Below are 27,152 nucleotides of genomic sequence, written 5' to 3'. Positions count from 1 at the left end.
ATTCAACACATCCTAAATATCTATGGGGACGCTTATTTATGTTGTTTCTTTTCCTAATATAACATCAAGGAAGAAATTGGGCCATTATATAATGATGTAGTAGAATGGAATTTCTGGGAGTATATGGAGATTGTAGAGAAACTGAACAAATTCTTTGTGTCATATATTAAAGGTATATGATAAATATGTGTCCTAATTGGTTTCTTCAAAGACAAAATTAGAATAGTTAAATTTATAAATTCTAAATTTTTCCCAATAAATTTTGTTCAATATAGCTTTTGAATTTTTTTTGCTTCATGTGGTTTGTAAAATTAGAAATTACATAACAAATGTCAACACACCAATATCCATTAATATATTGTTTACAATGAAAAAAATCCTTAACTTTTGGATTCCGACTTCTAATGGAAAACTTATTAAACTAAGAAATCAGTATTTTCCTTAAAGAGATGCTATTACTGAATTACCAGCTATATTCTATTAGGCTTCATAACATCTATATAATCTTGCATTTAAAATAAAATATCAGTGGGAAAAACATTAAGAATATTAGGCTATAAAATCACATTTTATGACGCCAAAAACTAATATAATATATAATTATCATCTTCATAGACCCAAGGGAATCCTAGAAAGGTATATGTAACAATGCTGGCCTGTTTGAATTCTTTGGAAAATAGCATTCAGAAGTACATTGACTTAACCCTTGATACAGCCATCATGAATAGTAGATATTGACAGACTAAACCTTATTTTTTCTAATTCTTTTTAAAAGGGTTAAAGTAATCTTCATCATATCTTGCAGAAATGAAGCACACTTTATGTAAAACGTGAAAAATATATTCCAAATCTCACTCCGAGTCTCGTTTCTCAAAATGGAAAATATCTTCCAGTGTCTTTTATTAGATAACCTTAGAGCCACTACAAATCTTAATTGGAACAGAAGTAGATCCTAATTTCTTTCCACTAATATTTTCATGCAAGTAGCTAAAATATTTCCTTAGTTTCATTTTTTTTGCAGAGGATATGGGCATCAAACCACTTCTATATTCCATCATTGGAGCATTGAACATATTCTTTGTCTTATACAGACCCTTTAAATCTTTTTATATGTTTCACAAAATACTGAAAATGAATGAGCCAGGCAATCAGAAGTTACCCAATCAGAAAGGAAGTATGCCAAACAGACAAGATCACCAGTGTTTTGGGCAGCTAAATGGTTATTCATGCTTTTAGTCATGAAATCTCCAGCTCAGAAATACTGGATTTTTCATACTCATTATTAGCAGTCATAAAAAAAATAAAAAAAATGAATCTGTTTGAGTGTTGCACAGAAACAGATGCATTTTTTTACTCTACTGGTAAAAATGACAAATAAAATCTTGCATCTCCTTCTACACAGAAAAATCTGCCTAAGGCTAAAATTCATTGAATTTTAAAATTTTGACAAATATTACAAGTCACTGAGAACAGAATTATATAATATGAGCTAATAATTCAGATATATATACATGAGTTTGTTCATCCCAAAATGCATAGCTAAATGTCTATCTGAGATAGTATTAACTGACTGCAGAGTTCTAGGCATTAATTCTCAAATAACTAAAAGAAGAAGAAAATCCGTTTAAGAAAAAATGGCTGTCTTTGATAGGATACTTAAAAAATGTTTAGCTAGCAATTATGAATAAGATTTCATTTGACTGGTGGTGTGGTTAGCTCTGGCTCAGCTCCTGCCCCAAACAATGTGGAAGTGGATGTGGGGGAGACATCCACATGCCACGGGTCTGTTTTGCTTCCAGTAGAATCTGTCTTCTCTGACCAAGGAAGCGTGAGTGACAGGGAAGAGGGGGGTTTGGCAGACAGCCCAGGAGGAGATCAGTCATCTGTATCATCCCTGGATTCTGAACAAGAATTAATGATACATCCACGCATGGGTAGAGTGATGCATAGGAGACAACAACTGAAGGATTATTACAAGAGAAAATGAGTCCATCTGTGGTTGGGTGGGGCTGCTGTAATTAGTACTACAGATAAAAGTGCAGCCTGGTGTGTTAGCTTCATTGCAGTTTATCTGATTCATTGTTTCGTCAAGATCGTGGTTTTTTTGCTGTTCAGGATTGTGTGTGTGGACTCTCTGGACTTTAGAATTGGACTCAATTTCCCAGTTATTGGGTGAGCAATTCACCTGTGCCTTGTGTGTACCAGAAAATCCCTTTGACATTTAAAAAGGGAGCTGTTTCTGTTTTTCTGTTTATAAAAACTTTTGGGTTTTCCTTTTATCATGTGGTGTGTGTCTTCCTGGACTAATTACCCTGTAATTACGGGCGGTTGAAACACACTGGCAGGACAACTGTGTGTGTTTTATTTGTTGATCAGAGAGGTTGGCAGTTCAAATCTCTAGCGTAACAGAATTACTTGTCCCAGCTTCTGCCAACCTAGCAGTTAGACAGCATGTTAATCTATTCATTTTGATTATGGTTTCAAGGCAAACTCAATCCTGGTGTGGTGCTATACAAATTGGCATTATTTTGCATCTGGTACAGATCTTGGGAGACAGGAAGAAGAGCCACAGGCTGGCCAAACAGGCATGTGAAAGATTTCTCATTTCACAGAAAGAAAGAGGTGGGTGAGTGGGGAGTCATTTCAGAATGGACCTCCTTAGTTTTCCAGAGAAGGGATGGGAGAAATATTTTCAATCTTGAAAGTTTCTGTTAATGTAACTTTACAATAGAGTTAGTGCTCCTGGTTGTGCTTCTTGTCCGACTACTTTGAAGAGTGACAACACCAGAATTGCTTCAGTGTTCATAATCAGTCAATGGCATGTTGTGATCTCCTCAGAACCTTATATTGCCTTGTACATTTTTTTTTATTGGGCGTTCTTGAATTCTATCTGTGTTTTAAAAGGCTTTATATTTTTCTCTTCTTAGTCACTGGCTATTTAAAACTTAAAGAAAATGTTTACATTTTTTCTTTTAAAATGTATTTTATTTATCTATTGTGAGATTATTATTTCTCTACCAAGAAACATGGGGAGAGCAATTTATTTTCTAGTTACATGACTCAATTCAGCAGGAGATGACTTTGTGCAATTTTGTTTCTAGACCATGTGTTGTCTTATTTTAAATTCCTAAAAATTAACACAGAGTCACGTCAAAATCACATCAGTAGCATTTGGTTATTAACTTTCAATTAGCACAATATGGCTTTATATGACTTTAATTAATAAAAAGGTCAGTGCAGTCAATAGATAAGATGCTAAGCTTGTAGGCTGCCAAGCAGGCAACCCAGGTTCGAAACCCAATTGCCATGCAATCGAGTGAGCTCCTGTCCTTGTCCCAGCTCCTGCCAGCCTAGCAGTTCAAAAGCATGCAAATATAAATAGATAAACGTCCGCTTTGGATTGAGCGGCATATAAATACAATAAATAAATAAATAAAGTAGGTATCACTTCAGTGGGAAGGTAACAGCATTCTGTGATAATAATGCTGGCCCCATGATTGCAGAAATGTCTTGAGAGAGCACTGGCTCAATGGGAGATAGTCTATAGCAGTGATGGTGAATCTTTTTTTCCTCAGGTGCCGAAAGGGCATAGGCACACGCTATCGTACCTGCGCGAGTGCCCACATCCATAATTGAATGCCTGGGGAGGGCAAAAACAGCTTCTCCTGCCCCTCCTCCCAGAGGCCCTCTGGAGGCCAGAAACAGACTGTTTCACAACTTCTGGTGGACCCAGTAGGTTCATGTTTTGCTCTTCCCAGGCTCCAAAGGCTTCCCTGGAGCCGGGGGAGGGTAAAACGCCCTCCCCCATCCCCCTGGAGACTCTCTGGAAGCCAAAAACATCCTCCCAGAGCCACTGTCTGAGCCAAAAATCAGCTGGTCAGCACACACATGCATGTTGGAGCTGAGCTAGGGCAACAGCTCACGTGCCAGCAGATATGGCTCCGCATGCCACCTGTTGCACCCATGCCATGGTTCGCCATCACTGGTCTATAGTCACCAACAACTAGTGAAGTAAAATCTGCAGGGACCAGGACTATGGAAAAATAAAATAAAACGTGTGTGAAGCCAAACTTTTAGACTGTAATTCATCACAACATCATCACATCTCTGTCAACCCCCCCCCCATTTCCTTTGTTTCAGTCTTTCAAAAAAGTATGCATTCTGTTACATACACTGATGTATTCTCTAACACCAAAGAAGAACATCCTGACTTTTCTATGATTAGGTATAGATTTTTTAGTCTTGATTTCTAGATTGATGTTTTAACGGTATTTGGAACTTGCAGACTGTAAAGATTGATCATAGGTTCAAAGCTGGATATTTTTTTGACCTTGTGCTTTGGCCACATATTCCTATGAGAAATACATCTTAATCTTCCAGGAAAATTGTAACCTATAGCCTTTTATTCTGTGAGATAACTGAATACAGCAATGGCATTTAGTTGGAAAATATAACTTATATGCAGACAAATCCAATATTCATGATGCTTGCTATTACTAGTCTGAGTAGATGTAGTACCTAACTGGTAAAGAGTGAAATTATACATTTTATTCCTGGGGAAACTATTTAAAGCAATAGTTATTAATTTCCATTTTCTGATCATCATGCTATTTGTAGATACAGGAACAAGCCCAATTGTTTGTTCCCTCTTTAATGCTGTAATTTCACATTAATCAACCATCGATTTATGTCCAAATGATGTGTTGTGAGGACTTACAAAATCAGATAACCCTTTTTTATTAATTAGTGTTCAATATATTAAATTCTAAATTTAACCAAAAAAATGAATAAAATAGCCTACGATATAATTAGTATTTTCCACTATAACAATAACAGTTGGACATTGATTCATTTTATGAAAACAAAATTAAAAATTAATAGATTATCCAAATTCACATAAGATAGTAAATTGTAGTTAGGCTAAATAGCATCAAATACATCCAAATTCCTTATTGTGGTTATATGCTCGGTGCAAAGCCCAGATCTAAGGCTTGGAGACTACCTTTTTCACACTGAGCTATGGACTAGTATTTTTTTACACTGTGTACGTATATTGTTGGAGATACATTAGAACAATTTCTAGAAAGAGAAAGAGAAGAAAAGAAAAGGTACTACACTGTCTTTGTTTAAGAAGAATATCATATTATATGAAACAGATCAGAGAACTGCATATAAACATAAGAAAGATAAAAAAGTAAACTTCAGATATAACATATAGTCAGTTCTGGAATGAGCCATGGTGGCGCAGTGGTTAGAATGCAGTAATGGAAGATACTTCTGCTGACTATTGGCTGTAGTTCACCAGTTCAAATCTCACCAGGATCAAGAATGACTCAGCTTTCCATCTTTCCGAGGTGGGTAAAATGAGGACGCAGAATGCTGATTCTGTTAACTGCTTAGAGAGGGTTGTAAAGCACTGTGAAGCTGTATATAAGTCTAAGTGCTATTGCTATGAAGTATAATCTTCCTTTGAGGTATTTATGTAGCTGATGCAAAGGATATCTTTGACTGCTACAAACCAAATATAGAGTCATTTCATAAGGGTTTGGTAGCTACACTTCTAATAACACCTCCACCCCCACTCTCCACTTCCGAAAAGAAATGGCTAGTTTTATATAGTACTTTAAAAAATAAATTACCACCGATATTATTATTTTATTATTATTATTATTATTATTTATTGGATTTGTATGCCGCCCCTCTCCGCAGACTCGGGGCGGCTAACAACAATGATAAAAAACAACATGTAACAATCCAATTTAATAAAACAACTAAAAACCCTTATTATAAAAACCAAACATACACACAAACATACCATACATAACTTGTAATGGCCTAGGGAAGGAATATCCTAACTCCCCCATGCCTGGCGACAAAGGTGGGTCTTGAGTAATTTGCAAAAGACAAGGAGGGTGGGGGCTGTTCTAATCTCTGGGGGGAGTTGATTCCAGAAGGACGGGGCCGCCACAGAGAAGGCTCTCCCCCTGGGGCCCGCCAAACGACATTGTTTGGTCGATGGGACCCGGAGAAGGCCAACTCTGTGGGACCTTATCGGCCGCTGGGATTCGTGCGGTAAAAGGCGGTTCCGGATGTATCTGGCCCAATGCCATGTAGGGCTTTAAAGGTCATTACCAACCTTTTCTGATCTGACTTTCAAAAGATTTAAAATGAGTAACACTTCACTAACAAACTCAGCAAGTTTGTTAGTGAAGCTACATGCTGTAGAAGCAAATGCTTCTACAGCATGTAGCTCTAATTCAATTCAATTCAATTTATTAGATTTGTATGCCTAACGCTATATTCATATATTTATCTTAAAGTTCTTTCTAACATTGAACCTAGATGTCTTAAGTTTATCCTGGGAAGCAGTATAATTTAGCCAAAGAAGAACTTTTGAGTTGTTGAAAGTGGAATTTCTAATCAGCCCAAAGAAGACTACTGTCAGTGTAACCAACATTTACTTTAGCTGATAAAATAAATGTCATTATTTTGTTTCAGATAAAGTTACTGTTCTGAAGAAGCAAATCAGGTTTCTTTGGGAACTGCACTCTATTTTTGGAAACAGTATTATTACCTTAAAATTAAAATTAATCTACTTAAAGTTCTTTTGATTCCATTTTTTAAAGTTAATAATTAAAGGAGTCAATTAACACAAAGCAGAAACAGAAAAACAACATTCATATAACTTTTCCAAGTTTTCCAAAGAGAAAGAAACTGCATGATTGCAATCATTGGTCCTAGTAAGGCATAATGTGGCATTGTGTTTGCAAATCACAGTTTTCTATAGAACTAGTCTTTGATATACAACTTTAATTGAACCTTGTATTATGGCAGGAAGTCATATGCTGGTCATTAAGTGGGTCATCACATGATCGCTCCTGATTTTATAACCTTTTTGTTGTGGTTGTTAAAATTATGCAATGATCATAAAGTGATCACATTAACATTTTCATTTTCAAGTATTAACATTTTCAATTTCAATTATTAAGACTCACAGAACAATAATTTGTTTCCTGAATTGTGATATGAAGGAACAGCTCTATTTTTTTCTGGTACACCCCACCTGCTATTAATTAAAAATAATAATAAAACTGACAGACTTCCTAATGATGTGTTTTGTTATGTCTAGTTTGATCTGTGAAACTGTGTAAGTTTTAAAAAAAATCAAACTGCCTGAGGAATCAAAAGTGGAAGAAGGTATCACCTTACTGACAGCTTTAGCTGTAAGTCTTGTGCATAGTTGTTGCTTATATCTGAAAAAAAGTGAAAATCAATTGGGCTCTCTGTGGCAAGAACGCAAGAGCAGATCAAGACCAAGAAGTACTTTATATGAGGGGGGGAAATGCATTCGCCCCTCATATAAATGTATCAATGAAAACATATATAACAGATGAAAAAAATAACTGACAATGGGAAGGAGGTTGCATCATTAGAGGTTTGGAAGCAGCCATTTAAATAATAATATCCTGAATCTTGACAAATTAGTCTGCTGAAAAGCCAGGAAGGGTTTTAATGCTTTTCAGGATTTCAGTTTCAAAGAGTAGGAGTGTCAAAGTAATGGGGATAGGTGTTGAGAGGTATTCTTCATTTAGCAACTGCCTCATTTAATGACTGCTCACAGTTACTATGGTACTACAGTAATACCTCATGATACGAACTTAATTGGTGCAAGGAGGAAGTTCGTAAGACGAAAGGCTCGTAAGACGAAACATTGTTTCCCATAGGAAACAATGTAAAGTCAATTAATCCGTGCAACCAAACCCCCCCCTGCAAAAAAACAGCTTTCGGCGACTGCTGGGAAGCCGCGCGGCTGTTTTAAAAGGTGACAGCCAGCCTGGGGGGCTTCCCAGCACCACCCCGAACCCGGGTTCGGGGGGTGCTGGCAAGCCCCCCAGGCTGGCTGCGACCTTTTAAAAAAGGCGCGCTGCTTCCCAGCTGTCTCCTGAAGCCGAACGGGGAAGTTCGGCTTTGGCGTTCGGCTTCAGGAGACAGCTGGGAAGCGGCGGGGCTGTTTTAAAAGGTCGCAGCCGGCCTGGGGGGCTTGCCAGCACGGTTCGGGGGGTGCTGGGAAGCCCCCCAGGCCAGCTATGACCTTTTAAAACAGGCGCGCCGCTTCCCAGCTGTCTCCCGAAGCCGAACGCGGAAGTTCGGCTTTAGCGTTCGGCTTCAGGAGACAGCTGGGAAGCGGCGCGCCTGTTTTAAAAGGTCGCAGACGGCTTGGGGGGCTTCCCAGCACCCCTCCGAACCCCGAACCCGGGTTTGGGAGGGTGCTGACAAGCCCCCCAGGCCGGCTGCGACCTTTTAAAACAGGTGCGCCGCTTCCCAGCTGTCTCCTGAAGCTGAACGCTAAAGCCGAACTTCCGCGTTCGGCTTCGGGAGACAGCTGGGAAGCGGCGCGGCTGTTTTAAAAGGTGACAGCTGGGCTGGGGGGCTTCCCAGCAACCTTCCGAACCGAACCCGGGGTTCAGAAAAATTTTGCCTCTTCTTACGAACTTTGTTCGAGTTACGAACCGGCGTTCGGGAGGCTTCTGGGAAGCCCCGCCGCCCAGCTGTCACCTTTTAAAACAGCCGCGCGGCTTCCCAGCAGTCTCCGAACGCCGGTTCGTAACTCGAAAAAAGTTTGTAAGAAGAGGCACATTTTTTCTGAACCCCGGGTTCGTATCACGAGTTGTTCGTAAGACGAGGGGTTCGTATCTTGAGGTACCACTGTATAAATCCTTGCATTTATAACCTTCACAGGCCCATAATGGAAAGCAAGCCTGAAATTAGATCATAACCATAATTGTGTTTTCACTTAGTGATTAGTTCACTTAATGACCAAATTGCCAGTGCAAATTAAGGTTGTTAAACAAAGACTAACTCTGGCTGATAAGAAATATGGATGCTGCCTATTGCTTGCTCCCTACTGCAATGGGAAAAAAAACCTATTACGTCAGGGCTGCCAAATTCACAGCTCATGGGTCACATCCCTCATGTGCTGGCCACACCCCTGCCTAGTTCAGTGTAGGGGGAAAAAGTCGCAATACATCAGGTGATGCACATTTGACGTTCTTGCCTTAGATAAATGCCTTCTCTTGTCAGATTTGCAACAATAAACTTTGAAGATGGCTAAATGGTGTGTGATATATATGAACGGCAACAAATTCTAATGTTTCAATTTCAGCGAGCTCCATTTTGAGATTATAGCATGTTCAACATGCTTGAAATATTGTTATTTGAAATAGTGGTTTTTATATAACATGCCAAAATTTGATATAATAATGTAGCATAGATACTAAGGTATAGAACTATCAACCAGATATTTCCTATTTCAAATGTAATCTTTCACAATAAAACTGGTTTCAAATTTACCTATTAATTATTCACCAACCTGCCTTTAGCAGCTATTCTTATACAAGTCTTCCTTGACTTCTGAGTAGTTTAAGTAATGAATACTTTAAAAGATAAAACTGTCTGCATTTGCTTAATTCTATACTTCCATGTGTAAATATGTCAACTGCACAATCTAGATTAAATTATATCTGATGATTGTGTGCTAAAGATTTGGGCAGGTGCTATTGGGGTTCATTAAATCAGGAAAGGTTTCTGAGGTTCACAAGAGCCTATTTAATGCAATGATGAAGACACCAAGCTAGAAACCAGGAAAACAACTTCTGCCTTAACCCTGCTGTTCTGTTCAATAAAACTCCCTAATCTTATGTTCCCGGGTCTATTTGACCCGGACTGCAAATTGATCATTTTAGGTACTTATATTTGGTCTTTTTGAAAGCTTTTTTCACTTGGAAACAAGTTTGAACATTTCTGAACATAATGATATGAAAATTGAACTGGAAAAATTGATGCATACTTGTTTATTTTGCACATAAAAGTCTCTCCCCCCCATGTTCAATTATTTCAAGGCCGAGGGAGTAAATATAAAGTGAAATTGTTTGCAAGCAGCCAAGGGGGGGGGGGCTTATTTGTGATTTTAAACAACCAATAAGAAACATTTCTTTCAATTCATTTATATTTTTCTTATATTCAGAAATGTTCAAACTACCAATCCCACACCAACTTTAGTAAAATTGAACACATTTTGCAAGCAAAACTATCCATAAATTGAAAAATATTTCACAAAAACGGAGGGGGCACACATTCTATCAGCAAAATAAACCAATAAGAATTACTTTTTTCATTTCAATTTCCATATCATTGTGTGCAGAAATGTTCAGACTACTTTCCAAGTGAAAAAAGTATTCAAATTGACCAAACATAAGCACTTCAAATGAAGAGTTTTCGGTCCGGGTCAGGGTGACCCGGGAACACAACAAGTGTGACTTTTTGTTTTTCAGCAAGAAAGAAACCCCCCAACCCTTCAAAAAAATTCTCATAGAAAGAACCCCTGAAATGATGAAAAGTCATGAAATTTCAAGTTTCAGATATGCAGGGAAAATTTTTTACAGGGTCTCAAACTTTGATTTCGGGTCTCACAGGCCCGAAAAGAACAGCAGAGGCACAAAGGTTCTCAGCCCTAGGAAGCAGGCAATGACAAGCCATTTCTGAAATCTTGTAGGCAATTGTGCAGGCAGCTATCAGGAGTCAACAATAATTTCAGATAATAAAAACAACGCAACAACAATAACAAACAAAAAAAATACCCTAAGCTTAGTTGAAAAGGAAACTGAAAATGCTATGAAATAAGACAATCCCAACTAAACGAATCAAGATAATTTGTAAGAACTGTAAACTGATATCTGGCTAGCTACGTTTGCAAATGAAAGATATTTGTCTACTTTAATGCCAATTTCGAAAGAAAAAAAATGCATTCTGACTCCAGCTATTTTCCTGATCTTTTCAACAATTGTTGAGATCTCTAACCATACAAATCTTCTAAAAAGAATTTCTATTCTGGATGATTCAGAGAGCTGTATGTAAATGTTTGATTTCAGAAAATTGGATTGGCAGACTATTGCTCACCGCAAAGTAAAAACCTACACATAATAAAGATGAACAAAAATTTATTTAGCAATAGCAATAGCACTTAGACTTACATACTGCTTCACAGTGCTTTACAACCCTCTCTAAGTGATTTACAGAGTCAGCATATCACCCCCAACAATCTGGGTCCTCATTTTACCCACCTTGGAAGGATTGAAGGCTGAGTAAACCTTGAGCCTGATGAGATTTGAACTGGTGAACTACAGCCAGCACTCAGCAGAAGCAGCTTACAATACTGCACTCTAACCTCTGCACCAGTGTTTCCCAACCTTGGCAACTTGAAGATATTTGGACTTCAACTCCCAGAATTCCCCAGCCAGCGAATGCTGGCTGGGGAATTCTGGGAGTTGAAGTCCAGATATCTTCACGTTGCCAAGGTTGGGAAACACTGCTCTGCACCACCAAGGCTCATATTTCCCTAATGATCCAGACCCATCTGTCTATGACAATAAATCATTCAGAGCAATGTGGTTGCCCTAAAGAAAAAAAGAAAATATAGAGACAGACAAACATACAGACAGACATTCCAAATAAAACTATTGTTCTAGTTATCTAATGAATATTAAGTCTGAAAGGCAGACAATAGCAATATGTAGGACAGCACAAAGAAAAAATAACAGCAGCAGCAACAACATTATATAAAGTAGACACTACTTCAGCTTTACCAGTATGAAAACAGGTACTCATCATTACTTAATTTGCAACATATCAAAAGTGTTTCTTATGTTAAAGATTTTTCCCCCCATTTTAATATGACATTTTGGGGAAGTTTTATAATGAAATTAATTCATTTGTTTTTAAATCATGCAACTATGTGGAACTGTTTCCAGCTGTTAGATTTTCCTTAATCTATTTTTCTTTTTTAAACATAATCCTCTAATTAAGAAGTGACTGTGTTTTAAAATGTCAGGTATGACATACATATATAGCTGTGAAAGAGAAGTAATAGCAGTGACTCTGGCACATTTGAAAGTTATTTAAAAAAAACCAGAAAATCACACAAATAAATTAGCATTTTCAAAGAGGAGTTGCCATTTCAATAACACAGCTCAAAGTTGGATTTTTTTTTAAATACTGTAGCAACATACACTTTATTAACACACTACAGAAATATATGTAACTAACAATCAGCTCAAGGAAGTTGATATGAAAGAAGTGGAATAACTTCATCGCCATTAGCTGAAATGAGTGGAGAAAGAGTAATTTAAAAACATGGGAAAAAAAGGTTTGTGATATTGCAGACTTATTATTTTTGTTAGCCATAAAGCCATAGTCTATGCATACAATATAGCACATCAAACATCTTGGATACATAAGGACTCCTTCCCGAGACGCCAACAATGTACAGTTACATGTTATCAAGTCTTGATTTGCCAGGTTTCCTTTATGTGGTCAAGGTGTCCACAGACTGAGAGGCTTTCCAAATGTGACATCTTAATGTATTTTTACTAGAGAAGAGAAGGATTTAGGGGTAGTGATTTCTGACAGCCTCAAAATGGGTGAGCAGTGTGGTCGGGCAGTAGGAAAAGCAAGTAGGATGCTTGGCTGCATAGCTAGAGGTATAACAAGCAGGAAGAGGGAGATTGTGATCCCCTTATATAGAGCGCTGGTGAGACCACATTTGGAATACTGTGTTCAGTTCTGGAGACCTCACCTACAAAAAGATATTGACAAAATTGAACGGATCCAAAGACAGGCTACAAGAATGGTGGAAGGTCTTCAGCATAAAACGTATCAGGAAAGACTTAATGAACTCAATCTGTATAGTCTGGAGGACAGAAGGAAAAGGGGGGACATGATCAAAACATTTAAATATGTTAAAGGGTTAAATAAGGTTCAGGAGGGAAGTGTTTTTAATAGGAAAATGAACACAAGAACAAGGGGACACAATCTGAAGTTAGTTGGGGGAAAGATCAAAAGCAATGTGAGAAAATATTATTTCACTGAAAGAGTAGTAGATCCTTGGAACAAACTTCCAGCAGATGTGGTTGGTAAATCCACAGTAACTGAATTTAAACATGCCTGGGATAAACATATATCCATCCTAAGATAAAACGCAGGAAATAGTATAAGGGCAGACTAGATGGACCATGAGGTCTTTTTCTGCCGTCAGTCTTCTATGTTTCTATTGCAGGTGTGACTTATTTTGCGGGTGTGGCTTGTCGGCCATGTGACCAGGTGAGAGTGGCTTGGCGATCATGTGACCGGGAGTGGTGGTGGTGCCTTAAAGGTCATGTGACTGGCTTAAAAGTTGCCAACTTGATGTCACCCACGTCAAAGGTTAGGGTGCATGAACTCTCCTGCCTCAAAGAGATACAATTTACCTATCTACAGTATTTACTATTACTGAACATCCAAAATATGCCATTTAATTCTACATACAGTGGTACCTCGAGATACGAGTTTAATTCGTTCCGGACCTGGGCTCTTAAGTCGAGCAGCTCTTATCTCGAACGACTTTTCCCCATAGGAATTAATGTAAATAATTTTAATTGGTTCCAGCCCTCAAAAAACTCACAAAGTTAGTCTAAATTATGCAGAAAGACATGTTTTTAATGAAGAAATGTACATGTACATATAAATGAATAATGAAGTTTCTTTCACTTAACTTGTAAACTTTCTTAAACTTTTAAATTTACATATGTTCAACTTCTCTGCCACCCAATCCTGTAGGACAGAGGTCCCCAACCCTTTTTGCACCAGGGACCGGCTTTAAGCGATCAAGAGAGGAATGGGTGAATGAATGGACGGAGGGTGGGAAGGAAGGAAGGAAAGAGGGAAGGGACAGGAACAGAGGAAGGAAGCAAGGAAACTTATGAAAGGGGAGAGTAAGAGAGGAATGAGTGAAGGGAGGGAGGGAGGGAAGAAGGTGGGAAGGAGAAAGAAAAGAAATAGAGGAAGGGAAGGTAAAAGAGAGAAAGAAAAAGAGCAAGAAAGAAAGCTGCAAGCACCCCCCCGAGCCCCCCAGGCCGGCTGCAACCTTTTAAAACACGCGCGCCGCTTCGCAGCTGTCTCCTGAAGCCGAACGCGGAAGTTAGCGTTTGGCTTCAGGAGACAGCTCCTTGGCGCTTGTATCTCGAATTTGGGCTTGTAAGTAGAACAAAAATATCTCTCCCCTCCCAGCTCTTATCTCGAGTTGCTCTTAAGTAGAGCAGCTCTTATGTCGGGGTTCCACTGTATACCGTATTTTTCGCTCTATAAGACGCACCTGCTGATAAGACGCACCTAGATTTTAGAGGAGGAAAATAGAACAAAAATATTTTGAGCCAAAAAGTAGCTATCACACATGAGCAAGTTCTTGAATCCATAATTCTATCCTTTCTATGTCTTCCTCCCTCTTTCCTCCCTCCCACTTTCCTTTCTATCTCTCCCTCCCTCTTTTCTTTCTATCTTTCCCTCCCTCTTTCCTTTCTATCTCTCCCTCCCTCTTTCCTCCCTCCCCTTTTCCTTTCTATCTCTCCCTCCCTCTTTCCTTTCTATCTTTCTTTCTTTCCCCCTGCCTTTCTCCAAGCCCTTCCTTTTCCCTCTCCCTAACTACCCCCTTCTCCCTCCTTTCTATCTCTCCCTCCCCCTTTCTCTCTCCCTTCCTTCATCTTTCATTCCCTCTCTCTCCATCCCTCTTCCTTTCTCTCCTCCTTCCTCCCTCTTTTTTGTTCTTTCTCTCTCCCTCCTTCTATGTCTTTCCCTCCCCCTTCTTCCCCCCTCTCTTTCTCTTTCTCTTGCTTTCTTTCCCTGTCTTTCTCTCTTGCTTACTTTCTCGCTTTCTTTCTCATTCTTTCTCCCCTCCTTTCTTTCTCTCTCTCTTTCTCTCTCGTTCACCACGCCAGCAACAGAGAGAAAAAGAGAGAGAGAGAGAGAGGGAGAGAGAGTGGAGGGCGCCGTTGTCTTCGCCTCTGCCCGGCAGCTCTGCAGCGAAGAGGAAACAGTCGCGCACCGCCTCCCGGGAGCCCGGCCAACTTTTGGAGCCGTTTTGTTTTCGGCCGGGCGGAGGCGGCGCGCGGAGGCGAAGACACGGTGCCCAGCCACGCTCCGCCTCCCGGGAGCCCAGCTGAAAACAAAACGGCTCCAAAAATCGGCTGGGCTCCCGGGAGGCGGAGCGTGGCCGGGCACCGTGTCTTCGCCTCCGTGTGGCTCTGCAGCAAAGAGGAAACAGTCGCGCACCGCCTCCCGGGAGCCCGGCCGACTTTTGGAGCCGTTTTGTTTTCAGCCGGGCGGAGGCGGCGCGCGGAGGCGAAGACACGGTGAATGGTGCTTCGAGACCTCCCCGCCTCCTGAAGCGATTCCCGTAGCCTTCCCAAAGGCTCGGAACCGCCAATGCTCCTCCGGTGCCGAAAGGCGCGGCTCTCTTCGGGGTTGGGAAGAGGAGAGGCGGCGACAGAGGCGGCGGTCTCCAGATGAGTATATCGCCGCCCCCCCTCTGCTCCAGCGCCTCCCCCCCCTCTCTGCCTGCATCTTCGCTCCATAAGACGTGGCTGATTTTTCATCCTACTTTGGGAGGAAAAAAACTGTGTCTTATGGAGCGAAAAATACGGTATATGCCATATGTTTACATACATATTACACACAGGAACACAAAAATATACATTATCTACTATTTAAACACTATGTGTATGCACACACACACACACACACACGCACAGCTCTTCTAAAATTATACACATTCAACCTCATTTACTTCAATAGGAAAAACCTGACAGTATCCATAGGAGCCCATCACTGTTATTGTATAAAAAGGGCAGAGCTTGTAGTACAAGGGTTATAATGCTTTTATCATTTGCTTCCCTTGAACTGCCCTGTGGATGCCTTGTTAAAAAAGAATATTTGTTTTGCTGAATAAAAATTCACGACTCTAAATACCCGAATCCTTTTGGGTTCCGAATTTCAAGTTTACCTAAATGTTCTCAGGTTTACTTCTATTACCAACATCTCTATTCCATGACTCCCCTCCCCGTAAACTGAATATAATAGAATTTAGAAATAAATGTTATATAATAAATAGAATAAAACATTTTTGATGTAACTCTACCCTTTATTGTCCCGTACACACATCACATGTTGAATAATTGTAAATAATGGGCCATAAAACCTTAGAACAGGACTGTTTATTTATTTATTTGTATTTATTTATTTATTTTGTCCAATACACAATGAGGGTTTTAGTGGGTATATATCTATATACACATAGTAAAATACATTATGAAGGTTATAGAGGAGATACTCGTAGTAAAATATATCTAAGAAATAATAGAAAAGAATATATAGTAATAGAACATATCAATGAAAGAATAGAAGAGATATAGGAATAGAAGAAAGGTATAGGAGATATAGGAGAGCAATAGGACAGGGAATGGAAGGCACTCTAGTGCACTTTTACTCGCCCCTTACTGACCTCTTAGGAATCTGGATAGGTCAACCGTAGATAATCTAAGGGTAAAATGTTTAGGGTTTGGGGATGACACTATAAGGTCCGGTAATGAGTTCCACGCTTCGACAACTCGGTGACTGAAGTCATATTTTTTACAGTCAAGTTTGGAGCGGTTAATATTAAGTTTAAATCTGTTGTGTGCTCTTGTGTTGTTGTGGTTGAAGCTGAAGTAGTCGCCGACAGGCAGGACGTTGCAGCATATAATCTTGTGGGCAATACTTAGATCTTGTTTAATAATGGGCCATAAAACCTTAGAACAGGACTGTTAAACCGCTGGCCCGGAGGCTGGATGCATCACCCCCTGGCCAAACCCATGCCAGGTTTAGCAAAGAGGAAGAAAGTCCTAATACATCACATTACGCTGACATGATGACATAAGTTTTATACCCCTGCCTTAGAGGTTTTATGTTATGAGAAATAAATTATAGAAACATAGAAACATAGAAGACTGGCGGCACAAAAAGACCTCATGATCCATCTAGTCTGCCCTTATACTATTTTCTGTATTTTATCTTAGGATGGATATATGTTTATCCCAGGCATGTTTAAATTCAGTTACTGTGGATTTATCTACCACGTCTGCTGGAAGTTTGTTCCAGGGATCTACTACTCTTTCAGTAAAATAATATTTTCTCATGTTGCTTTTGATCTTTCCCCCAACTAACTTCAGATTGTGTCCCCTTGCTCTTGTGTTCACTTTCCTTTTAAAAACACTTCCCTCCTGGACCTTATTTAACCCTTTAACATATTTAAATGTTTCGATCATGTCCCCCCTTTTCCTTCTGTCCTCCAGACTATACAGATTGAGTTCATGAAGTCTTTCCTGATACGTTTTATGCTTAAGACCTTCCACCATTCTTGTAGCCCGTCTTTGGACCCGTTCAATTTTGTCAATATCTTTTTGTAGGTGAGGTCTCCAGAACTGAACACAGAATTATATACACTTTTTATTTAATAAATATTCTTCCCCATGTTTTTACTTTATCACGTATGACACCGTACAGTTTCTAAAATTAAAGTTAGAAGAGCTATCTTTTGTCTTAATGTGAAACATACATAGAATTGGTTAAATTAATTTTCCTCAATTTTATTTTTAATCAACCTGCAAAATGTTTTTTTTCTCCCCCCAAAAGCTCACAAAATAAACAAACCTTACAGAATGTTATGTGCTCTGTTATTCCCAGCTTCAGCAACAAGACAAAAGAGGGAGACTTTGTTATTTGCTAGCTGTTAATAATCAAGAGAAGATCTGCCAGACAAGCTCTTGGAGAGCTCTGCCTGTCTGGGCCAGGTAGATGCTGCAATACACAAAGGACTTCATCAGAGGAAAAAAAAGCATTCACGGACAAAGATTCAGCTTCTTTAATTAAGATTTTCATTGCTGATACATGAATTAAGGTTTTACAACTGCGTGTATTCAAATACTCATGTGCAGGTAGATATTTTTGATTCTGTCTTAAATACAGGCTTCTCTACAAACACGCTCTAGCCAAAGCTGAGAATCTGCTTGCCTAGTAGTTACTAACATGGAACGAGCTATTAAATAGTAATATAAATGGTCTGTTATCAAAGATATTAACCCCTTTACAGATAGGAGGAAAACAAGCCACTGATGAATTTGATGATCTCATACACTTTCATTATTGAAAAATCTAGGATAGACGGGAAGGATCAATAATACAAAAGCCACTTTTCAGAACTTTTATGTGCAAAATAGCTATATGCTTACCATGTTTGAAAGTAAGAAAACATTTAGAGAACTGCTATACAGTATTTGATTTTCTGAAGAACGACTTTTTAAAAAATTGATGTTGATGTTGATCACATGCTTGAATGATCTACCAACTGTGGCTTACATAGCGGCCCCGAGTCTACGGAGAGGGGCGGCATACAAATCTAATAATAAATAAATAAATGTACTGTATTTTTCAGAGTAGAAGATGCACCTTCATTTTGGGGAAGGAAACATAGAAACATAGAAGTCTGACGGCAGAAAAAGACCTCCTGGTCCATCTAGTCTGCCCTTACACTTATATTTTTTTTTTGTATTTTATCTTAGGATGGATATATGTTTATCCCAGGCATGTTTAAATTCAGTTACTGTGGATTTATCTACCACGTAGATAACGAAAACAAGGAAAAATGGCCTCTGCCTCCTAGGGATTTGCCAAATAGCAAACAGCACAAATGATATACACCGTTAGCTGTGTATTTCTGTGCATATGTGCCTGACCCATAGAAACAGCAAAGAATTGGAGAAATTTACATTATGGCAGTATGTTAATCCCAGAAAGTTTTCTTAAATGTAATCGAACTAACACCTCCCAATTATTTAAATAGAACTACTCCAAACATGACTAAGTCAGAGTTTAACTCAGCTGCCTTATCTTAATACTATTACTTAATACTAAAATAGGACATTTTAAATTATACTTTTACAGATCTATAAAATTGATGTGGCTTTCTGGAAGTATTCTCTGCTATTTAAAAGAAGATACAATAGCACTAGGCCTCTTCAGAGCAAGTATTTACTAAAGCTTTTTCATTTTTTAAAATTGTCCAGAATAATAAAAAAGCAATCTTTTTTTAAAAAGTCTAATAATTTGAACATTCTATAGACATTTATAACTATTGACTCACCTCCTTGCAACAAAAAACAAACAGCCAGTTTCAGCCTTTAGCTCTCCCTGCAGTCATTTTTCGCTGAAGTTTTAGTTTCACTTTCATTTTAGTACTGGCTTGCCTGCAACTTCAATCAATCAGCTGGATACCGGTAGGCAGATAATCAGTGCCTTGTGCTAATCAGGCTCTGCTGCTGTTTGTTGCAAGGAGGTAAATTTCTGCAAGGAGGTAAATTATTCTTTGGGGTTTGCTGGGTGAAGATACATTCAGTGTATAAGGCGCATCCAAGTTTTCACCTTCTTTTGGGGGGGGGTAAAAAGGTGCTCTTATAGGTTACTTAAATGAATCACATTTCTTATATGTTTCCAATATGAATCACTTATTCTGTGATTTGTGACTTTGTTCCAGTGATCGATCATTGAGTCTGTCCTGATTTGGCTTGATATGAAAAATAATTACCCTAAATAAATCAATCCGTACCCAATTCTGTTTTTAGGTTAGAGATACAATTTTACTTGGATTTTTTTCATTCATGGTGTAATATTCTCATGTATTATTGCAACATTTAGTGCAACTCTACTTTACTGATTTTTCCGTTGAGAAGTGTGATTTCTATAAAGTGTGCTCATGTCTGCTTTTAACCAATTCCAACCCTTGAAGAGTGTTTGGAGATTGCAGATAGTCCAGAATGCAGCTGCACAAGCTGTTTTGGGTGTACCTCGGTATGCCCATATAACACTCCGCGTGCTGCACTGGCTATCGATTAGTCCCTGGTCACAATTCAAGATGTTGGTTATCATCTATAAAGCTCTACATGGCTTAGGGCCTGACTATTTACGGGACCATCTCCTGCCACATACCTCCCAGAGGCCTATTAGATCGCACTGAATCAACCTCATCTAGGTCCCGTTGACTAAACAATATAAGTTGGCGGGACCCCGGGGGAGGGCTTTTTCTGTGGCTGCTCGAGCCTATGGAACCAAATTACCCCCAATGTTCGCACTGCTCCCACTCTACTGGACTTTCGAAAATCTGTTAAAACCTGGCTTTGTCGACAGGCCTGGGGGCCATGAACTTTAACATTTGACGTGCCCGAATTATGTTTGCTTGATATGTATATTTATTAGATTGCTTTTTGGGATTTATAATGGTTGTTAAGAGTTATGGGGTTTTATTTATTTATTTATTTATTTATTTATGGATTTATATGCCGCTCCTCTCCGAAGACTCGGGGCGGCTAACAGCAATCATAAAACAGTGTACAATAGTAATCCAATACTAAAAACAAATTAAAAACCCCTTAATATAAAAAACCAAACATACATACAAACATACCATGCATAAAATTGTAAAGGCCTAGGGGGAAAAGGAATCGTAATTACCCCATGCCTGGCGGCAAAGGTGGGTTTTAAGTAGCTTACGAAAGGCAAGGAGGGTGGGGGCAATTCTAATCTCTGGGGAGAGTTGGTTCCAGAGGGCCGGGGCCGCCACAGAGAAGGCTCTTCCCCTGGGTCCCGCCAAGCAGCATTGTTTAGTTGATGGGACCCGGAGAAGACCCACTCTGTGGGACCTGACTGGTCGCTGGGATTCGTGCTGCAGAAGGCGGTCCCTGAGGTAATCTGGTCCGGTGCCATGAAGGGCTTTATAGGTCATAACCAACACTTTGAATTGTGACCGGAAACTGATCGGCAACCAATGCAGACTGCGGAGTGTTTACTGTAGTTGTTCGACTTCTTTTTATTATTGTATTATTGTATTTTATTGCTTTTATTGCTTTTATTGTTGTAAGCCGCCCTGAGTTGTACGGGATGGGGCAGCATAAAAGTTGAATAAATTAAATTAAATTAAATTAACCTCCTTTATATTAACAAAATTAAAGAATTGGAAGGACCTTGGAGTCTAACCCCCTGGTCAAGCAGGAAATCCAATAACATATCAGACAAATGGCTGTCCAATGTTTTTAGAAATCTCCAGTTTTTCAAGTTGTTCCATTGATTAAGTCTTCTGTCAGGAAATTTCTTCTCAGTTCTAGGCTGGTTCGCCGCTTGATTAGTTTCCATGTATTGCATCTTCCCCTATCTTCAAGTGCTTTGGAGAATAGGTTTACCCCCTTTTCTTTTTGGCAGCCCTTTAGATATTGGATGTTATATTCACACCTCACTATTTTTAATGCATTTTTAAAAACCTTTTAAAAAACTATTCTTTTCCAAGTAACTAAAATATGACTACTTTCATATTTAGTGATTCCTCTTTTATTTTCCTATAGATCCTTTCACAGTTTTCTCTCTATTTGCCCCACATATAGGAGAAGAAGGAAATATGAATTTTATTCTAGCAATCTTAATTTCTGTTGAGCATTTTCTTTTTAAAATTTTGCTATTTTCAGCTTTATTTTCCATCTATTGTAAACATTTCAGTAATCATCTATTATAATTTATTTATTACTATCCTTGATGACTTTAATATCTATATCATTCCATTTTAATAGCAAACTCGGATTGTGGTGCCAGTTTTTTTCTCAGAAGTTCCAAGTTTGCAACAGTTGATATAACATTTTAAAAATAAAACACAAAAGCATTCCAAGAACCACTACTGAAAAAATTGGTTACAATGAATAATACAGTAAGTAGAATAGAAATTGGAAAAAAGGAAAACATAAAAGGGAATTGAACTAAAATGTGCATTGTTGATCTGAGTTCTGAACTAGACAATCCTGCTTCGAAATCAGTATATACTGGATTTTACTAAACAGTCCATTTGCAATACTGATGTTGTTTATAAATACTTCTACTAAGTTTGCAGATGACACAACAGCGATTGACCTCACTCAAGACAATGATTAATCCGCTTACAGACTGGAGGTTGAACTAACCTTGTGGTGCGACTTTAGGAGAAACCCACCCATACTTCCGTCTCTTACAATATTAGACAACACAGTGTGAACAGTAGAGACCAATAAAAAATTCTATTCTATTTTATCCTATTCTGTTCTGTTGCGTTCCGTTCCATTCCATTCTATATTCATGTCTTTTAACCTTTCATTTTAATTTGTATGTTGTTACTTTATTTTTTCTCTTTTAATTGTTCTTACTACATCTAAAATAATTTGACTTTTTAAAACCTCCACTACACCCCTCATCCTGTTTTTTTTCTAAATAGTTTTATGGATTTATTTCAAGGCCAAATTGGGACTCTACACTTAACAAGCAATACTGTGCATAAGTCTAGTTTATATCTAAAGTTACCACTGCAATGTATAAAGTAGGCAGAAAAATGGCATCACATTACATCTACACACAAAGAGGAAATATTGTGTATGTGATGTGATAAACCAGTAAATCTCTTCCTTGTCTGTCAAGATAATGTTGAACTCATTCATAACCTGATATTTATAGACACAATCACAAAAACCACTGTTAGAAATAGTTAAACAACTGTCATATATTTAATTACACATTTCTAACCTAAACCTGTACTGAATGTTCCATGCAGTTAGAAGTAATAAATTGTGTAAACTAGTTTACACACCGTTACTTTCTTCAACAGATCCCTAAGAATGATCCTGAAAGTATCAACATTTTCTTATCGTGTTCTCTTGCAATAAAGTAAAATTATTTGTTTCTGTTGCTAAGATTATTACTACAATAATAATCTTTTCTTACATTAAATACTGCAAATTTCTACACTTTATACATTTTGTGTAAAAATAAAATTGCTACTATGTTTTCTCACTATAAACTCTTTTGTCTTTGTCAATTCCCCTATTGAATTAAGGTATCCAAATGGGGCACATTATTCCAGGTAATGTCTAAACAACGCCAGGGGGAACAGTGCTATTATTATTTATGTCTCAGGCAAAATGCCTCCACTAATCCACTCCAGGAGGAAAAAAAATAAGGCTATTGGGATATATCTCAATTAATTCATTCATAGCAATGGTTGGTTTGGCATATTTATCTCCTAGGTATTTGTATACAAGCCAAACCTAATCACAATGAACGTGCATATAAGCTTCCCACACGTGAGCTGTTTTTTTAACACTGTGGCTTCAATTCTCCATATTGGTTGACTACAGGACAATATGACTTAATAAGAATAAAAATGGGGTTCCTTTGTCTTGCTATGTAATCCACAAGCCATTCTGAAACAGTTTCAGAAATATAATATAATAGCAGCCTATTGGATTACTCCTGTGTGAATTGCAAGCTATGGATACATTAAAAAAAAAAAACTTTCATAGCCATGCTTTTGCTTGTAAAATTATTTAGTACCATTTTGTTTAATGTTGAAAAAGAAATTGCTGTGAAAAGATATTCAGCATTTGAGGATTTACCCATGCTTAATAAATATTCCAAATTATCATCAGTCTCTCTGTGCCAGTAGTGCTGACACAAAAGATATACAGATTTTTCACAGTTGTTAGCCTTCATGAAATGTACTATCGAGGCTTTCAGAATTTTTTTCATCTTGAAGATGCAAATGAAACCAAGGGTGTTTTTTTTTTGCAAATGTCAATTATTTTGCAAAGACAGAATATATGCCCACTACGGAATTTGCAAGAAGACCAATGTTATCTTGCTCTAATCAGTCTCATAGTCATAGGAATTGATTCCTATGAATCAGTTCTTCACAAGATACAGTGGCACCTCTACTTACGAACTTAATTCGTTCCGTGACCAGGTTCTTAAGTAGAAAAGTTTGTAAGAAGAAGCAATTTTTCCCATAGGAATCAATGTAAAAGCAAATAATGTGTGCGATTGGGGAAACCACAGGGAGGGTGGAGACCCTGTTTCCTCCCCAGAGATTCCTAGAGAGGCCCCACGGAGGCTTCTCCTCGCCTTTTCTGGCCCTGTTTCCTCCCAGGAGATTCCTAGAGAGGCCCCATAGAGGCTTCTCCCCGCATTTTCCAGCCCTGTCTCCTTCCAGGAGATTCCTAGAGAGGTCCCACAGAGGCTTCTCCCTGCCTTTTCTGGTTACAATTTCAGAGGCTCGGGTTTGTAAGTGAAAAATGAGAGGTAAAAAAATCTTGAACACCTCGTTCTTATCTAGAAAAGTTCATAACTAGAGGCATTCATAGGTAGAGGTACCATTGTACTTGAAAGCCTGGCTTTTTCCTTGCCTCTGGATTATGATGTGCATACTGTTTAAGAGGTTTATGTTACATACATGAGTTTTTTACCTGTGTATAACAACTTTTATTATAAATTTTAATATATCTATAGGAAACTCAAGAGTTGTTGACAAGCCCTAGAAGTTTAAAAGATAGAAACAAAACAGAGGTAAAATCAAAACTATATTGACTAATATGATAGCATGTAACCATACTGCTTTTCTTATGAGGTGACATACAGTGGCAGGTTTCCCTTATCTTCATACCAGTATGCTGCGTGCACATTGCAACATTTTGTTCATGCACATTCCCTCGAGTGATTTTGCTTCTGTGCATGTGCAGAAGCCAAATTTTTTTCTTACCAAAAATCACACACGGGCGAGTGTAATTTTGTTCCCATGTATGGGCAGAAGCATAAAAACCCAAAATGTTTACCAAAAAATGGCATCCTGGCAATGACAGCTTCAGAGCTCTTGCGGACATATTGCACAATTGACAGTCCACTACCGGACTACCGCACCGATGTACAGTGGTAGGAACCCACCTCTGGTAATATAATGTAGTTCAGTTAATGTCAATCTCTATAACATTCTCATTTAAATGTAACCACAATAAGTTCCTATTACGAACCTATTTGGTTACTAAGATCAGTAGGGGATAGCTTCTATACATGCAGGCATTTGACAAAAAACATTATCTACTGGGCATATAGAAAAGGATTTGTTCTTGTGTCATTCCGAAACTGTGAAATGACTCTATCCCTGACATATATAGATGTGAATACCTGTATGCTAAAATGAATCACCAGAAAATGTCTTTTTGTTTTTGACCCCAAAAACAGCACATTATGCCATGGGCTTTGCACTTGTTTCTCAATGGTTGTGGAGTGCAGTTCACCATTAATCTGTACATTGCTTGGCTTTGAAATAGCATCAGGATGATCCTCTCCAATCAGTCTTCACCTGCCTTTATTTTAGGAGAACCATTTAGTCTTCCCTTAATTTTTCAAAGTAAAGGGGATTGTGGATTATGCAGTGTTGCTTCTCAGTTTCAACGCCTAACTGATGAGATGCAATCATCTTCTATGTCCTTAAAAGATTATGGTTTATTGTTCAAAACCATGTTTCCTAGGAAGTGTTTGAGTTGTGATTATTGTCATATACTTATTGGTTTCATTTTGTCTTACTGCGGTCGTTTTAAATTTAATTTATTATAATCATATTCTGTGGATAAATGTAATAGATAAATAAAGGTTATTTATATGATGCCCTTTTAAACATGCTATTTTATTTTCTCGAATTTCTATTGAGTCAAGCCATTGCAGAAGCTGGTGAGAAATATGAACCTTGACAAATTGCTGTTTAAATATTTTTAACAATAATTTTGTTGTTTCTGTTTTTCATGTTCCATTTTTACTTATTGGCCATACCTTTGTAGAAGGATCCTAGATAACATGCAATGCATCAGCAACTCCTGTTCACCTCTAAAATTTATTGTACAAAAACAAGGGACTTTAACAGCCTGTCCTTCTTATCCCAGATGCACAATAGACAGATTTTCCAGCAAGGAATCAACACTTTTGCTTCCTGAATAGAACATGCTGGATAACATGTACACTGGGGGAATGACTCACAACCCCTCCTCTTTGGCTAGCAGGAACAAAAATTAAATCCTTCTTTGAATTCAAGTCTCAAATGGGAGCAGAAAAAAGCATGACTTGTCTGGACAAGCCCAAAAGGAGTTTTTCCCAGTTCTACCTTTTTTGTTTTAAAAAGCCTTGTAAGAAATGAAGAAGAGAGTATAGAACAGTGATAGCGAACCTTTTTTTCCTTGGATGCCAAATGAGCATGTGCATGTGCTATTGCGCATGCGTGAGTTCCCACACCCCTAATTCAATATCTGGTGAGAATGAAAACAGCTTCCCCCACCTCCACGGAGGCCCTCTGGAGGCCAGAAACGGCCTGTTTCCTGACTTCTGGTGGGCCCAGTAGCCTCGTGTTTTGCCTTCCCCAGGCTCCAAAGGCTTCCCTGGACCTGGGGAGGGTAAAAATGCCCCCCCGTGGCCCTTTGAAAGCCAAAACACCCTCCCAGAACCTCTGTGAAAGCCAAAAATCAGCTGCCTGGCGCACACATGCACATTGGAGCTGAGCTAGGGAAACGTCTCGCTTGCCAGTAGATCTAACACTGCTCACAGTCACTCATGCCCTCATCACCTCAAGGTTCCATTACTGCAACGCTCTCTACATGGGGCTACCTTTGAAAACTGTTCGGAAACTTCATATCGTGCAGAACGCAGCCGCGAGAGTCATTGTGGGCTTCCAAGATTCGCCCACGTTTCCTCAACACTCTGTGGCTTGCATTGGCTGCCGATCAGTTTCCGGTCACAATTCAAAATGTTGGTCATGACCTTTAAAGCCCTACATGGCATTGGAACAGATTACCTCCGGAACTGCTTGCTACCGCACGAATCCCAGCGACCGATAAGGTCCCACAGTATTGGCCTTCTCTGGGTCCTGTCAACTAAACAATGTCGTTTGGCGGGCCCCAGGGGAAGAGCCTTCTCTGTAGCGGCCCCGGCCCTCTGGAACCAACTCCCCCTGGAGATTAGAATTTCCCCCACCCTCCCTGTCTTTCGTAAACTACTCAAGACTCATTTATACTGCCAGGTATGAGATATTCCTTCCCCATTACAAGTTATGCATGGTATGTTAGTCTGTATGTTTGGTTTTATTATAAGGGTTTTTAGTTGTTTTATTATTGGATTGTCACATGCTGTTTTTATTGTTGTTGTTAGCCGCCCCGAGTCTACGGAGAGGGGCAGCATACAAATCCAATAAAAAATAATAATAATAATAATAATAATAATAATAATAATAATAATAATAATAATAATAATTATTATTATTATTATTATTATTATATGGCACTGCGTGCCACCTGAGATAACTTCCCCAGACCTATACTGTTTATATATGGTATGTTGTGTGCATGTTTTTTAAATTATGGGTTTTTAGCTTC

At 38.6% G+C, this 27,152-nt stretch overlaps 1 protein-coding gene across 16 annotated transcripts in view; it reads right to left on the bottom strand.

Annotated features, from left to right (window-relative positions):
• ZBTB20 (zinc finger and BTB domain containing 20) overlaps positions 1-27,152 on the bottom strand; it is a 635,906-nt gene that overhangs the window by 122,581 nt on the left and 486,173 nt on the right. Inside the window, exon 7 of one of the 16 annotated variants that reach the window (XR_011558955.1) lies at positions 17,620-17,700. The exons of the other annotated variants lie outside the window; for them this stretch is intronic. The gene's annotated coding sequence lies outside the window, so the exon portion shown is untranslated. Of the gene's footprint in view, positions 1-17,619; positions 17,701-27,152 lie in introns of those variants that run through there. 16 annotated transcript variants of the gene reach the window in all.

The sequence above is a fragment of the Erythrolamprus reginae genome, chromosome 4, assembly GCF_031021105.1.
Source record: "Erythrolamprus reginae isolate rEryReg1 chromosome 4, rEryReg1.hap1, whole genome shotgun sequence".
Lineage (NCBI taxonomy): Eukaryota > Metazoa > Chordata > Lepidosauria > Squamata > Dipsadidae > Erythrolamprus > Erythrolamprus reginae.
The sequence above is the reverse complement of the archived record's forward strand: the minus strand, read 5'-3'. Positions and strand labels throughout refer to the sequence as shown.